This window comes from Acipenser ruthenus, chromosome 17, assembly GCF_902713425.1.
Source record: "Acipenser ruthenus chromosome 17, fAciRut3.2 maternal haplotype, whole genome shotgun sequence".
NCBI classification, from domain to species: domain Eukaryota; kingdom Metazoa; phylum Chordata; class Actinopteri; order Acipenseriformes; family Acipenseridae; genus Acipenser; species Acipenser ruthenus.
The window spans coordinates 18371363-18387231 of NC_081205.1; the positions used below are offsets into that span (position 1 = coordinate 18371363).

Genomic DNA, 15869 nt, shown 5'->3' on the forward strand with positions numbered 1-15869 from the left:
TCCTGAAGGTATGCGGTGTAGCCCAACTGGCTGCCGCGCAAATGTCAGACACCGGCACCCCTCTAAAGAGGGCCCAGGATGTCGCCATACCCCTAGTGGAATGCGCCTTCAACTGCCCTGATGGCGGAAGGCCTGGAGATTCATAAGCTAACTTAATAGCATCCACTATCCAGTAGGAAAGGCGTTGTTTAGACAACGGCTGACCCAAAGTCCTAGAACCATGGCATATGAACAACTGTTCTGTTTGCCTCACAGTCGTTGTACGGTCAATATAACACCTCAATGCCCGCACGGGGCAGAGCATGTGTAACCGTTCTTCCTCTGGGGAAGAAAAAGGAGGAGGATGGAACGCCATCAACTCGACTGATTGGTTCATATGAAACGGGGATATGACCTTGGGTAAAAAGGCTGGATTTGGGCGCATGGAGACCTTAGAACCGTCTCCTGCGAAACGAGTACATGATGAATGCACTGACAGTGCATGTAACTCGCTCACGCGTTTGGCTGATACCACTGACAGCAAAAACGCAGTATTTATAGACATGAGCTTCATATCCACGCTGTGGAGAGGCTCGAACGGTGCCTTGGTAAGGGCTTCTAGCACCACGTCAAGGCTCCACGACGGCAAACTGGTCGTCCTTGGAGGCCGCAAACGTCTTGCGCCCTTCAGGAACTGCGATGCCAGAAAGTAGAGGGAGATTTCCCTTCATCTAACAGTTTCTATAGAAACTGTAATATCACTGCCATAGGGCAGGATATTGGGTCATGGCCCTACGCCAGACACCAATCTTGAAACAACTGCCACTTGTACGTGCACTGCGACCTAGTAGAGGGCGCTCTAGCACTCTGAATGGTCGAAATCATCGCCGTCGAGAGCCCTAAGGCTGACAGGCTTTCCCGTTCAGGGGCCAAGCCCATAGCTGCATGAGCTTGGGGTTCGGGTGCCAAAGCCCTCCTTGGGCCTGGGACAATAGGTCCGCTCGCAGGGGAAGCTCCCTTGGGTGACCGTGCAGCAACTGCACCAGGCTCGGAAACCATATCCTCCGAGGCCACCGAGGAGCAATCGGGATCACTGTCGCTTGCTCTACCCTGACCTTCTCTAAGAAGGCGGGGATCATCGGAATCGGCGGAAACGCATATAGGAGCCCTGGCGGCCATTCGTGAGCCAGTGCATCGACTCCTAGGGGGCTGTCGAGGTCCCTCACCGAGAACCATAGGGGGCAGTGCGTGGTCTCTCGCGAAGCCGAACCATTCCCAAATGCACTCTACCACCTGAGGGTGGAGACGCCATTCCCCCGCAAGAGGACCTCCTCTGGATAGGAGATCCGCTGCATAATTGACTCTGCCCGGTAGATGAACCGCACGCAGAGAGATCAAACACGGTTGTGCCCATAGCAACATCCATGTTACCATCCGGTGAAGGCAAGGGGACCGTAGGCCGCCCTGGCGGTTGAAATACGCCACAACCGTGGTGTTGACTGACTGCAGTAACACGTGCTTGCCTACAAGCACTGGCAAGAAGTGCCGAAGGGCGAGGTCCACCGCCCTGAGTTCCAGAGCATTGATGTGGGCTGACCTCCAGGGTCCTGACCACACTCCGCGGGTCCCTGAGCCGTTCCAGACTGCTCCCCAACCTTGGTTGGAAGCGTCGGTCGTGATAACCTCCCTTCGGAAGATGGGACCCAAGCGTACGCCCTGCCGGATATTCGATGGAACTTTCCACCAGCGCAGCGCTTCCCAGCAGGTTCGGGATACCGTCAACCTGCGGTGTTTGTCTCTCCGCGGATGCAACACGAAGGCATTGAACCAAGCCTGCAGAGGTCTCTGGTGTAATAAGCCCAAGGGAAGGGCTTGGGAGGCGGCAGCCATCAACCCCAGCATGCGCTGACACAGCTCCATGCTGACTGTTTCTCTCAACCTGAATAGGGAGAGACACTGCTCCATCGAGGCAACTCTTTGTGTCGACAGGGTTGCTTCCATGGACACTGAGTCCAGATGAAGACCCAAGAATTCGGTCTGTTGGCTCGGCACGAGGCGGCTCTTTTCTGAATTGACCTTCAGACCTAGCCGCTGAAGATGGTCTGTAACCATCACTGTGTGCTGTGCCAACTGCTTCTTCGACTGCGCGCAGACGAGCCAGTCGTCCAGATAGTTCAGCAGTCGGACGCCATGAGCCCGCAAGGGAGCTAGAATGGCATCCATACATTTCGAAAAGGTTCGAGGAGCTAGTGACAGGCCGAATGGAAGGACACAAAACTCGTATACCCTGCTCTGAAATGCGAAACGCAGATACTTCCTGTGACCCGGGCAGATGGGAACGTGAAAGTACGCATCTGTCAGGTGCACGGTGGTGAAACAGTCGCCGTGTCGGACTGACTGGATGATGTGCCTGTGCGTAAGCATCCTGAACGATAACACCCGTAGGTATTTGTTCAGTACTCGCAGATCTAAAATAGGGTGGAGCCCGCTGTCCTTTTTGGGCACCAGGAAGTATTTGGAATACTGAAGGCGACTCGAACAAGGATCGCCGTGGTAGTTCCGGCATAGGCCACTCGATGTCCAAGTGGCGGGTTGCTCTCTCCACCACAGACCACGTCGGGTCATCGGCATCCAGCACCTGGAGCTCGATGTCCTGCTCAGAGTGCTGGGAGGCTACCTCAGCCTCTATACTCTCCCCTTCTAGGATGTCAGATGCGTCTCTGGAAACTGCATCGATATCCCATTCCTTTAGAGGTTGCATTGGGAGGGCGACGACTGGTGCAGGTTGTGGAGGGGCCACTGGCTGGCTAGCAATGGGCCCAGTCAGTTGTTCTGGGACTGGGGGCACCACATTTGCTAGGGACATGATGATGGACTGCTGTCCCATCATAACCTCCATAAACAGAGACATTTTGGAGGTTAGCTCCGCCACCCCCGACCTGTCTCTGTATCGCCTGTCCCGACGAGGGGAGCGAGAGCGTGCTCTCCGTCGAGGCGATCTGGAGTGCGACCTAGACTCCCGACGGGGGCGTACCCTACGAGGGGAGGGGCTGCGTTCCCAAGCGCATCTGGTGGGGGACCTCTGACCAGCTGTTAGCTGGGAGGACGGGCTCCTGGAGAGCTGTAGCCGCCCTGGCGGCGTCGCCGTAGATGACGGCGGGGCAGAAATGGTGTGGGATGATCCCGAGGAAGGAGAGTGCCCACCCACTGCTTTCTTCGCCCTTTGGCGGAGGGTGCGTGCCTGGAAGCCAGCACAGAGATGACAAAAAGCCCTATCTGCCAATGCGGATGCGGCGTGCTCTGGCCCCAGACACGTCACACAATCATCGTGCGGATCGTTGGCAGGCAGCTTTGCCTGACAGGTCATGCAGCGATGAAAGCCCGACATCTCTGTCGAGCGTGGCTCAACGAACGCCGAAGGTGCGTCGAGCACCGAGAGTCGAAGACCAAGCGTCGAGCACCGAGCGTTGAAGCGCCGAGCACCGAGTGTCAAGCGCCGAGCGCCGAACACCGAGCGTCACGCGGCAAGCATAGAAGTGCCGAGTGTCGAAGCACCGAGCGTCGAAGCGCCGAGCGTCGAAGCGCCGAGCGTCGAGCACCGAAGCGCCGAGCGTCGAGCACCGAAGCGCCGAGCACCGAAGCGCCGAGCACCGAAGCGCCGAGTACCGAAGCGTCGAGCACCGAAGTGCCGAGTACCGAAGCGTCGAGCACCGAGCGTCGAGCGCCTAAGCGTCGAGCAGCGACGCGCCGAGCGTCGAGCACCGAAGCGTCGCGCACGAAGCGTAGCGCACGAAGCGTCGAGCACCGAAGCGTCGATCGTCGAAGGTGCGTGCGTCGAGCAGCGACGCGCCTAGCGTCGAGGTGCGCGCATCGAGCACCGAAGCGTCGAGCACCGAGTCCCAAGCGCGGAAACGCTGCACCAAGTGCCGAGGCGCTGACACCACGCGGAGTGCGAGTACCAAGCATTGAGACGCTAGCACGAGACGCCTAAGCGTCAGCTGACCCACAGAGCAGAGTCGCTAGTGCTGGTACAGTGTCTGATGCTGATTAATACTTACCTAGGTGCTTAAGGGAGTATGTGTTTGGTGGTCGTCTTCCAAATGGCGAAAAAAGGGATTTTTTTTTTGTGGGACGCTGCAGCAACACTATATAGTGCTTAGTGACTGTAAGGGCAGGCCGTACAGCTACCACGCGGTAGGGATGGAACACACCGCAGTGGATTAATATAGAGGCTGCAGAGCAGGCTCCACACACACGCGGTCTAGCCAGAGGCAAGACCGATGCTGCAATGTGCGCGTGGCCAAGGCCAACGCAACGCGCGTCGTAAACAAACAAATATATATATATATATATATATATATATATATACAGATATATAATATAATAAAAAATAAAAAAACACACAATAACAATTATTAAATACTTATAGTAAAAGGAAAGACGAAGACCACAAGAGTAACAAAGAAACGCGATGCCGAAGCAAAGGAATATATAATGTAATATAAATTTATATACACAATTATATAAATCAAAATACAAAATAATAATGAGTACAACTGAAATAAACTCGGAGAAAGGGCAAAAACCAGCTTCTCAAGCCTAAGCTTAATGAGTACAGTCAGTCGACAAGCTCTAATGACCTACCACTACCAATGCTGAAGACAAAAGAGGAAGAGAGTCTCGCAGAGGCCTATCGGCAGCTTTCCTATAAAGCTCAGCCAATTGCTACTGCCTGACGGCAATATCCCATACCTTGATGGTTATTTTCGACTTGAAAGGGAACTGTAATTATATTAAAAAACAATTACCACACAATTGTGCAAGTTTGCTTCAGATTTCTGTAGGGATTATGCAATTCTAAAAATGGATCAGTTCATCATCACACGAGAGCACCAGTGTACCTTTACCACTAGAACCGCTGCGGTTATACTCATACCTAAAACCACCACCTGCAGTCATTATGACGGTTACATTTTAAACAATATCAATATTAAAATGAAACACAAACTATTGGATACAACTCAAAGGTTTTATTCAAGCACATCATATCAAACATCTGCTCAGCCAAACGCCATATTTAAATGAACAATTAAACATAAAAGGGTTATAAACATTTCAAAAGAAACTAGTGTGTAAACAGGTCTAAGTACATACAAAACTGTAAAAACTAAAGTCGTTTTTAATTTAAAATGAAAGTAACATATGTTTTCTCCTGCGTGTGTGTCACTCTGTGTAGCACTGAATCCAGGCTGAGCTGCAGCAGCCTGCTGCTTTGCAGTTTTCTGATCGAAATGTTTCTGCCGAAGCGCTGTGGCTAGCTTCAAGATGAAATCTCTCCTACTTTTAATCTGTTGATTCAGTCCCCAGAGACGACACCATCAAGAACCAGTTAGGGTCAGACTGTGCTCAGGGAATGTAGGGCCAGTGAAGACAGGCGCGCTCACATCTTAATTGCAGCTCACAAAGACTGCAATTAACTGTTGTTGTATTGAGAATAAAAGGCAGCCATGCACCATTACCGCCTGCAAAACATCATTTCTGACAGGTCAAATAAACTTCAAGATATCCTGAAACATTTGCATATGTCTAACAAGTATTATGAGATCTCTTTAAATATTTCAAGAAATTAGACATAGGTTAAGATAATGTGGATTCAATTTACTTAATCCTGATGAAGTGTTCAGTACTTCATAGAGCATTCTGTGTATTAAATTTGCATTTTAATTGCATCTAATCTACGTACTAATGTGTGTACTACAGTATTTTAAAATGGGTATGATTTGTTTTTGGCATATTAAAGTAAACATTTTATTTGTTTGATTCTCTAGATGAATCATTATAGCAGCTCTGCCAAGGAGTGTGCTTTATCAGTCAGTGCATCTTAACCTCATGACTTTCAGGATGATGATGACAGAGACAGTAAAGGAGAATCAAAATATATTAAAATCACTCTTAAATATGCAGGGATTAAATTCAGACGGAGATGTCCGGAGCTGGGCTCCGGTAAATTTTTCCACACCTTGACTTCAGCCTCCTTGGCTGTTCTGTAGTGAAAACAATACAAAATACAACTTTACTAGAAATAATTATTAACATTTACTTTCATGAGGACTGTAGCAATTTATTTTCATGGCAATTATTACAAGTGAAAATATGTTCTGCAGTATATGGAGAGCAGCATAAAATGTTTTTTCCCTGGTTGTTGCTTGTGCTGTGTGTGTGTGTGTATATCATGTGCAACTGTAAACGAGTTAACTGCAGTGTAAACTTGACACAATGTATTTGCTTTGTTTCCGTGATTGAAATAAGTCTATCGGCAGACCCGAAACAAGATATCAGTTTAGTTGCCTGAGAATGAGCTCAACTAGCTTGAAACAATATAACAAATTGAAGTACTCAGAAACGATTTTGAACACTGTCAGCACTAGTTTTTCTTTTATAGTAATTTGTGAATCTAAAACTGAGAATGTAAACCCTGTCTTTTTATAGCAATGCAATTTACTTAAAGTGTCGGGAATCGGAGACCTTCTCTGTGGAAGTTGAAACTTGTGAATAAGGTTAATTCACGCATTTGTGTTTTTTTTTTTTTTTTTTTATTTAGTCGTTGCCAATGGTTTTCTCCCTAATTTGGAATGTCCAATTATTATTTTTATCCTGGTTCACCGCTGCAACCCCCCGGCGACCCAGAAAACGGAGACTGAAACACACATCCTCCAAAACGTGTTCCTGCCAATACATCATTTATCGCACTGCAGATCCACAGTGAAGCCACCAGATCTATAGTAACGGAGAAGAACACAGATCTGAAAGGGCGCCGGCAGGTCTGCAGTGGAGCCAATCAGCCACAGGGGTTGCTAGTGTGCAGTGAACCATGGATTGCCCTGCCGACCTAAGCCCTCCCTACCCGGGCAGCGCTTGGCCAATTGTGTGCTGCCCCCTAGGAACCCCCGGTCATGGTCGGCAATGACATAGCCTGGATTCGAACCTGCGATCTCCAGGCTATAGGGCGCATCCTGCACTCCACGCGGAGCACATTTACTGGATGCGCCACTAGGGAACTCCTACATTTGTCTTTTAGAGTTTTACTTATTTGAAGTTCGAAGTTTTAATTAACTGTACTTTTATGTAATTTCCTAGTTGGCTACGTAAACAGAAAAGCAAACTGTGTAAGAAATGCTTATAAAACCTGTCAAACAAATTGGTTTTGTTTAAAATAAAATATATGTAATTGCTTTAAATTATCCTGTCTTTTTTATGAGAGGTGCTTTGTGGGGGGTGGATTCGTGGTGGTGTGCTCTGGGAAATATTCAATGAGAATTTAAGCCCTGTAAATAAGTATGTATTAGAGCAATGAGAAGTAGTCATTCAATGTATCCTTATAGGGGAGATATTCAGTCCAACGACATGGTTGATTGCCCCATTTTTCTTTGGAAACATGCATCTGCGGGGTTAGGTTCCAGGGCAATTGCTTAATTTAAATCTTATTTGACACAAAGAAGTCAGATTGTATTCTCACAAGGCCATGATTCCACCTTACTGCAACTGGATAAAGCCATTCCCCAGGGACTCTCATAGACCGCTTATTATGTACCATCTTTGTAATTGCAAGGACAGTGAATCTTGTCTGTAAGCTGATCATTTAGAACGGACTAGAAAAACAAGAAGAGTTGGAAGCAGTGATACGGGATGATCTGAATTGATTGAGCAATTCATTTCATATCATTATGCTGGGGACGTATACAATTATCTGATTTGGGCCTGAGACTAAATTGATGTCACTCTGAACTGCATTTGGTTCATCAGCCACGAATGTTCAATACTGTACATAGAAATGTGTCTCAGGGGATCCCGAGTGGCGCATCCAGTAAAGGCGCTCCGCGCAGAGAGCAGGATGTGTCCTATAGCCTGGAGATCGCAGGTTCGAATCCAGGCTATGTCGCAGCCGACCGTGACCGGGAGTTCCTGGGGGGCGGCGCACAATTGGCTGAGCGCTGCCCGGGTAGGCAGGGCTTAGGTCGGCAGGGGAATCCACGGCTCACAGCGTATCAGCGACCCCTGTGGCCGATAGGGCGCCTGTGGTTCTGCAGTGGAGCCGCCAGATCTGTGTTGTCCTCCGGCACTATAGGTCTGGTGGCATTGCTGTGGATCTGCAGTGCGAAAAATGACGGCTTGGCAGGAGCATGTTCCAGCCTCCGTTTCCCGAGTCGGCGGGGGGGGGTTGCGAGCGGAGAGCCGAGGATACAGATAATAATTGGGCATGCTAAATTGGGGTGAAAACCGGGGTAAAATAATTGGCGACGACTAATTAAAAAAAATAAAATAAAATAAAAAAATAAAAAGAAATGTGTCTCAATACAGTCTTGAGTTTTACAATTAGGGAAGATACACTAAATCAACTCTAATGTGCCTGCTTCTGTGTGATTTTGAAAAAACAGTACTGTCCTGCTGTATTTGAATGTGGTCAGTAATTCGAGTAAATCTTACCTAGAGTGTATCACTTCATAGGTCTCACATTTTCCTATCTGAAAGATGCACACATTATGTTAAATATATATATTTGATTTTTAATGGTATTTGTTGATATCATTTGTTAACAAAATAATTGGCTAACATCTTTTGCACTCTTTTCCATGCAGCACTTCATGTTCAAGGAACATAGTCAACAGACGTGAGTTGCTGCTGGGTGTTGAGTTTTTAATATCGATTTCTCTAGAAAAAACAAAAAAACAAAACTATATCTTCACCTATTGGCTCATCTTTGAGTTCCAGTTACTGCTTTTCCTATGACTCGAAAGCTAACCGGAAGTGCAGCATTGAAATATCTGCAAGGAGTGGGTAATACATTTTCTTCAATAACAGCTTCAAATGAATTAACATTACAAATCAAATCCATCTTTACCATAATGTAAGCATATTTCATATCAGAAAATGTGAGATCTAAGAAATGATGGCAATACATATAAGGTAAGATTTACTGGAATTATTTTGTTAGAACCATGTACTTTAAATACTAATAATTTATAATCTGATTACAGAATATAAAAATATGAGACTATGTTTAATAGCTGATTCCAGACTATTCAGTCAAAGTCTGGTCCACATCACACCAGGATTCTATGGATAAATGACAGGGTTGGAAATTGGAAACACCTGCTATATTACTACTAATAGGGTGTAGCGGAACATGGCCAGCCAAGACAGCACTGGTTCAGCATGAAGTATCTGTGCTTGAATTGTTCTGGATAGATACATCACCATTCCTGAATGATTTGGACTGAAACTGCTACACGGAGATACAGTTATTCTAAGAACACTTGTCAGGCTGTTTTGTATTACAGATGGATCAGTTATGTGTGGGACAGCCCATTTACAAATGTGTATTGCTACATATCACTAGTACTTGAACTTGAGATAATAAGAAAAGCAAATGTTACCACATGATTGGCAGGAAAATATTTGCAACCATTATCAAGAATCAAGCAGAGATTGGACTTGGGTGGTAATTCACACTTTCATGTATAGCAAACAACAGAGCCGTAGAGGTTAGAGCTCTTAGGGGAGGTTTATATTGTTATGCAATAATGTTATATTTGGATGGCATAATTTATGTCTTGTATGTGTAATAAAATCGTTGAAATACCTATTTATTGTTCTTGTGGTTCCTATACCTCTGTTGTGATCTGGGGTGGTCCAACGGAATCTAAAAATGACTTGTGCAAAGAAAAAAAAAGAGAGAAAATAAGGTTAATATTATACTACCATATACTTACCTGAGCTTCCCTGTATAGTCGACCCACCAAGGGTAGGGGTGACAAACACCAAACAATACATTTAAATTATAACAATAAACCATACTTTTACAACCCATAACAATACCTTTATCTGCTACATATTTACATGCAGGGCCACAAAATATATTTTGTACAGTTTTACATCATTATACCACAAGGGGCTGTGTCAGGATGGGTGGCAATATAACAAACGTCACTAGTATCCAAAACACTACAAGAATTGTGTGTAGTTTTTCAGTACAATTAGACACATTATTAGTAGTTGATAATTTGGGTAATGATGAAAGCGGTTGTCTTTTTTAACAAGCGATAATTAGTATTGCCTCTTGCAGAAAACAAATTAATCAACCCTCGATTGTTATTTAGCATAATGATGAGAACAATGGGTTTGCCACACAACTATAATATATTAAAATCCATGCTAATGAGACTCCCTTTTGAGTATTAGCATGGAATGCACAATTATCATTAGGGTGAAATCAACTGGAAAATATAATACATGGAGTAAAATTCACCAGAATCATAGCTTTAATTTGTGTTTGTTTTCTAAATAAATTAAACTAAACATGGTTCACTCGACTTTGTGAACAAAGGCTGATCACCACTAAAAAAAGAACTGCACTTGATTGTTACATTACAACTATTGGAATACAAGTTTTTAAGCAGCTCTGTTTAAAAGTAACAATTTCAGTACACTAGATAGTGAAAGAGTTAAAACTGTAAATAGCGTAGGAAGAGAGATCCGGACTGGTACTCTGGTTTTAGGTACCTTTGTCTACTAATTTAAAAATACAAAAAAAAAAAAAAAAGACAAACGTTTTGATAGAAATCTTTGTCTTGGAAGACAGTGAAAAATATTTCTAGTTGAAACTTTTGTCATTGAGGGCCCTATTCATTAAAGTACTTGCCGACTGCCGTTATAAAACTAATTTCATAAAATGATCTGAGCAAATGGGCGACTGTCGCAAAGCACTTTATGAATGGGTATACAGTCGTTCAAGAACGAAAATCTACCTCTTTTTGATGACATCACCAGCATTATTAATGTTACCTGGTTGGTGTCGGTAGCTGTTGCAAAAAGAAAAACCAAATCCATCGACAGTACTACCGAAACGCGAGTCTGCAGCTGCCAGTCACTTGGCAGTTTGCAAAACGTTAGGTTACCAACCGTAACCCTGGTTCCCTGAAAGAGAAGACGACCACCAACATTATGTATGGGATATTCCCTGCCCTTGAGGTAGGTAATACTGAGCTCTCTATATCAGAGCTGCCGAAGGCCCCTTCCTGTGATGACGTACTCGGTCCCGCCTACTGAGCGTATAAAACCTTCACTCACTGGAAGATCTCCCTCTTTTTCCGCCGAACCCGTGAGGGCGACCGGAGCGACCTCATGGTTGGTGGTCATCTTCTCTTTCAGGGAACCAGGGTTACGGTAGGTAACCTAACGTTCCCTTTCAAGTCGAAGACGACCACCAACATTATGTATGGGATAATGTATACCAGAGCCGTCGCGAGGGAGAAGGAACGGCAGCATATGCAGCCACAGGGGAGCCAGTATGCGTCCTGTAAGTCCACAGTTGTGAACCAGTTGCCCAGCCGGACAGACTGGAGGATGTGACGGTGTGTCAGCATTCAGAACCTCCTTTCTTTCAGAAACCCGTTCAGGAGCCTCAGATCTAAGATGGGGCGAACCCCTCCATCTCTTTTGGGTACCAGAAGGTATCTTGAGTAGTACCCCTCCTCCTGGGAGAAGGGGTCTACTCGACGAATGGCTTGCTTGCGCAGCAAGGCAGCCACTTCTTCCTGAAGTATCAAGGCCTGCAAGGGGTCTGTCACGAAAGTGCTTATGACACCTCGAAAGGGAAGGGTCCCGAGCGAAACTGAAGCGCATAGCCAGTTTGCACGGTAGCGAGCACCCAGGCATCTGTGGTGCAAGCGCGCCAGTACTGCAGCTTTTGTGCCAAAAAGGGGGTCTGAGGCCGCCAGCCTTCAGGGGCCCTGCTGGGGCTGCTGAGGCTGGGGCTGAGCAGTTTGGGGTGAGCGCGTAGGGTGCTGGCCCTGAAGACGACCCCTGAGACGCTGGTATGTGGATCGACCACGACATTCCCTCTACCTGCCGGTTGGGCTCGGTTACCTTGAAGGCGATGCCTTAGGTCACCCCGCGGAGCTGTGGGGACTGGAACTGTTCTGGTGACAGTTCGAGTCTGGGGAGCCCGCCAACGGCCCGACCTACCCCACGCCGGAGCACGGGGAGAGAGCAGTGCAGCCACCTGACGGGAAGCCTCCCGTTCCCGAAGAGATTTCTGCAGAATCTCTTCCACAGCTGGCCCAAACATATGTCCCGAGGATATGGGCGCAGCCAGCAGCGCAGCTTTATCTGCGTCAGGGACCCTGGCTTGTGACAGCCACAGCTGTCTATGCGCCACAATTAAGCCCGCCAGGCTTCGGCCCAGGGCTTGCCCCTGCAGACCGGAGATCTGCAGCAGTGTATCGGACAGTAGACGCAGCTCTGAGGCCACCGGCTCCGGGAGCGGGGCCTCGCGCAACACTCCATCCAAATACGCGGTCAGCACACTCGCTGTGCTAGCCAAGCGGGTTGCCTGTGCCTCTGCTGTGTACGCTCACTTTAAATGTGTCTCTGTCACCCTGCACTGAGGGTTAGGACACATCGGGTCTCTAGCGAGCCCCCCCACTGGCGGGGCCCTCACCAGGACCGCGATGGTGGAGTTTACCGGGGGAAACCCCGCCAGGCCAAGCTTACCTGCGCCCTCCAAGGAGGAGAGTGGTGTAGCCTGCTTGGTGATGCTAGGAGCTGAAGCTGGTCTATCCCAGGAGGAGCGTACTTCCTCCACAAAGTCTGGGAAGGCTGGGAAACACTGCGGGCGGGGAGCCAGCACCTGCGTCCTTAACACGGAACAGCGTGTCTGTGCCGCCGGTGTCCAGGGAACCTGCAGGAACGCTGCAGCACGTTCCATGAGAGCCGAGACCGAGCTTGGCAACGGGGTGGAATTGGCTTCTGACACACACTCAGAGCCGGGTTCCTCCTCTGTAAGGGTGTCCCCCACCTGCATGTCAGAGAACAAAGCTGCATCACAGGAGACCGCTGTGCCAGCTGAGGCGACCCTTCCCACCCCCCTTGCACTCTCTGCGGGGAGGGGGGATATGGTGCCTGAGGCTGCAGCGGGGCCTGCTTTGATAGTAGCTCCAGGACCTGGGTCATCTGGGCCTTCAGGTCCATAATGTCCCTCGCCTGCTTCGAACACTTCACCCACTTCGCAGCCGGAGACAGGGAGCGGTTACGCTGCGCATTCGGAATGCTAGGCGGGGAGTCCAGGGGCACAGCGTCAGGGGAACCTAAGGCCCCTGACGACCCCGCCGCGTAGGACCAGGAGCTCTCCTTTCTGGTTCTCTCCAGACGAGCCTCTTTCATCCTAGGCTGAAAGGCCTCACAGATGCTACAAGCCACATCCCTCTCGAGGGCCATGGTGTCATATATGGGGACTAGTGCGCAACAGACTACGCCTGCACTGTTTACTGTGCGGCACCACGAGGTATGCACTAGTAGCACAGTGCCTATGCAGCGAGAGCAACGTGCACAGCACTGCTTGCCTCAAACGTTACAAACGCCTTGCGCAGTGGGTGCGTAGACTGCGTACCCTGTGCGCTGTGCGTAACTTTGACTAGGAAGGAGTAACGAGCACCTTCGCACTATGTGCGCTGTGAATATCGCTCTGCGTACACTGCATACTGGGGGACACACCAAGTACTGTGTTACGCTATACTCCTACGCTGGCGTTGGATAATACACAGCCTGCGTTGCGCACTTGCGCATCCAAGAGAGAATCAGGCTATGCATGCGCCGCGGTACCGCAGCACCGGAGAGGACGCTACGCAAAGTGCGTACCCAGACCGCGTGGTAAACACACACACCTGGGGGCCGCTGAAAGACAGAAAGATAAAATACTCGGTGATTCCAGGAAAGCGGCAAGCCAGCTTTCAGCACGTATGCTAGGAAAATACAACTGACCCAAATCAACTCGAGGGCTCTTCCTATCAACACGCTCAGTCTAGACACAGAGGTCCTACCTTACCATCTTAGGAAGGAAAAAGAGGGAGATCTTCCGGTAAGTGACGGTTTTATACCCTCGGTAGGCGGGACCGAGTGCGTCATTGCAGGAAGGGGCCTTCGGCATCTCTGATATAGAGAGCTCAGTATTACCTACCTCAAGGGAAGGGAATATCCCATACATAATGTTGGTGGTCGTCTTCGACTTCAAAGGGAACCTGATTCCGATGCACCTGTCACGTCTGCCAAAAATTCAGGACATGTCATATTTATTTATTTTTAGTATTTTTGTTTTGTTTGGCAACGCTGGTAAACACATTTCCATAGGCACGCATAAGATTTCCATTCTTAACTGCAGGACCAAAAAATTAAATAAATAAATAAACAAAAAGCACTGTTGGAGGACGTTTGAATATTACTGTAATTCTAGTAGTAATAATAATAATAATAATAATAATAATAATAATAATTTTGAAAACTTGGTAACACTTTATATTGCGTGGCATACATTAATATTAAAAAGATATGCAATTGCATATTAAATGAATGTTAAATTAATATTTAATAAATATGCAATAGCTGGTTTCTTGCAAAATGTTAACCAAATGTCAATGGAAAATGTAATTGCATCACGTCCATTTATATTACGTTTTGTTACCCTTGAAAATATGTAATAATTTCCCATTGTTTACATGTTTTAAATTGAAAATACAACTAATCTGACTTAAATGTTAATGGAAAGTAACAAGGAATAATTGAATGTAAATTGTATATGAATTGCATATGTATTAAATATTAATTTAACATTAATTTAATATGCAATTGCATATATATTTAATATTAATTTATGCCACGCAATATAAAGCGTTACCGAAAACTTCAAATGTTAATTTTACAAATTGTCAATTATTATTATTATTATTATTATTATTATTGCTAAGAAGAAGAAGAAGAAGAAGAAGAAGAAGAAGAAGAAGAAGAAGAAGACATCCCGCTTAAGGCAGGGAATCAATCAGGGGCGCGTTTATGTTTATGAATCAGTGAAAGTTTCACGCCGTATTGCACACTGTACACAAAATTGATGATTTTGTGGTGCACGAAAAAAAAAAAGACTCCCTTTCGAACACTAGTCTTTTTGGCAATACTAAGCAAGCCCAAATTTCCCACCGACTGCTTCAGCAGCACTGGTATACTGTATATTGTAACGCTGCGTGAAAATAAACAGGCTCACACAGTCAGAGTTTGTCCAAACTGTTTATTGTGAACACAGGTAAAATAAATAAAAAGAAAAGGACCGCTGTCAGCCGCGGATCACGGCAAAGAAATAATAACAAAAAAATAACTGTCTATTCTAACTCTCTTACTTGCTCTCTGCTTCACATCGCTGTTTCAAAATGATTATGCCAGAGAATATGTTCTTGTGTGAGTATATTTATATTAATAGGCAGTGTTAATCACGGGTATGTCAAACTGTATAACAGAGCAAGTGTAGTAATAAAATATGTCTTTAAAAAAATAGTCTGCCAAGGCTGTTGTTAGTTTTGACTTGACTGTAGAAAGCGTTTAATAACTCCAAGTTATCGACAGCATTTTGCTGTCGTTCACTCTTATGAATAGCAGGTTGACGTTCATGACCAATGAAAACGTTATGCTAATGAGGTAATCGTTAACCTTTCTCTCAATAGGCGGCTGTGGATGAAATCCGATCATGTGCGCCTGTTTTCTCATTTCGACAGCACTGCACGAAAAATACTGTTTACTAATTATGTAAACACATTGTTAGAAATATACAAACTTTAAGTTTGCAAAGTTTGCACACGTTGTAAACATACTGTAAACTTTATTTTTACAAATGGTTTACTAGACCAAGAACCTAATGGAGGTCATTAAGTCCATTTGGACTTAAGATTTGCACATTAGTAAAGTAATGGTTTACAAACTATGTAAACCTTTGCAAATATATTGTTTGGAAAGGTTTGCATAAATTGAGTTTACAAAGTCATACAAACTTATTCATACACCAAGTCCATTAA

The 15869-nt window shown here is 46.3% G+C and overlaps 1 pseudogene; it reads right to left on the minus strand.

The window, feature by feature from the left end:
- Positions 1 to 908: 908 nt before the first annotated feature.
- Positions 909 to 13254, minus strand: LOC117423653 (uncharacterized; annotated as a pseudogene).
- Between the last annotated feature and the right edge of the window lie 2615 nt (positions 13255 to 15869).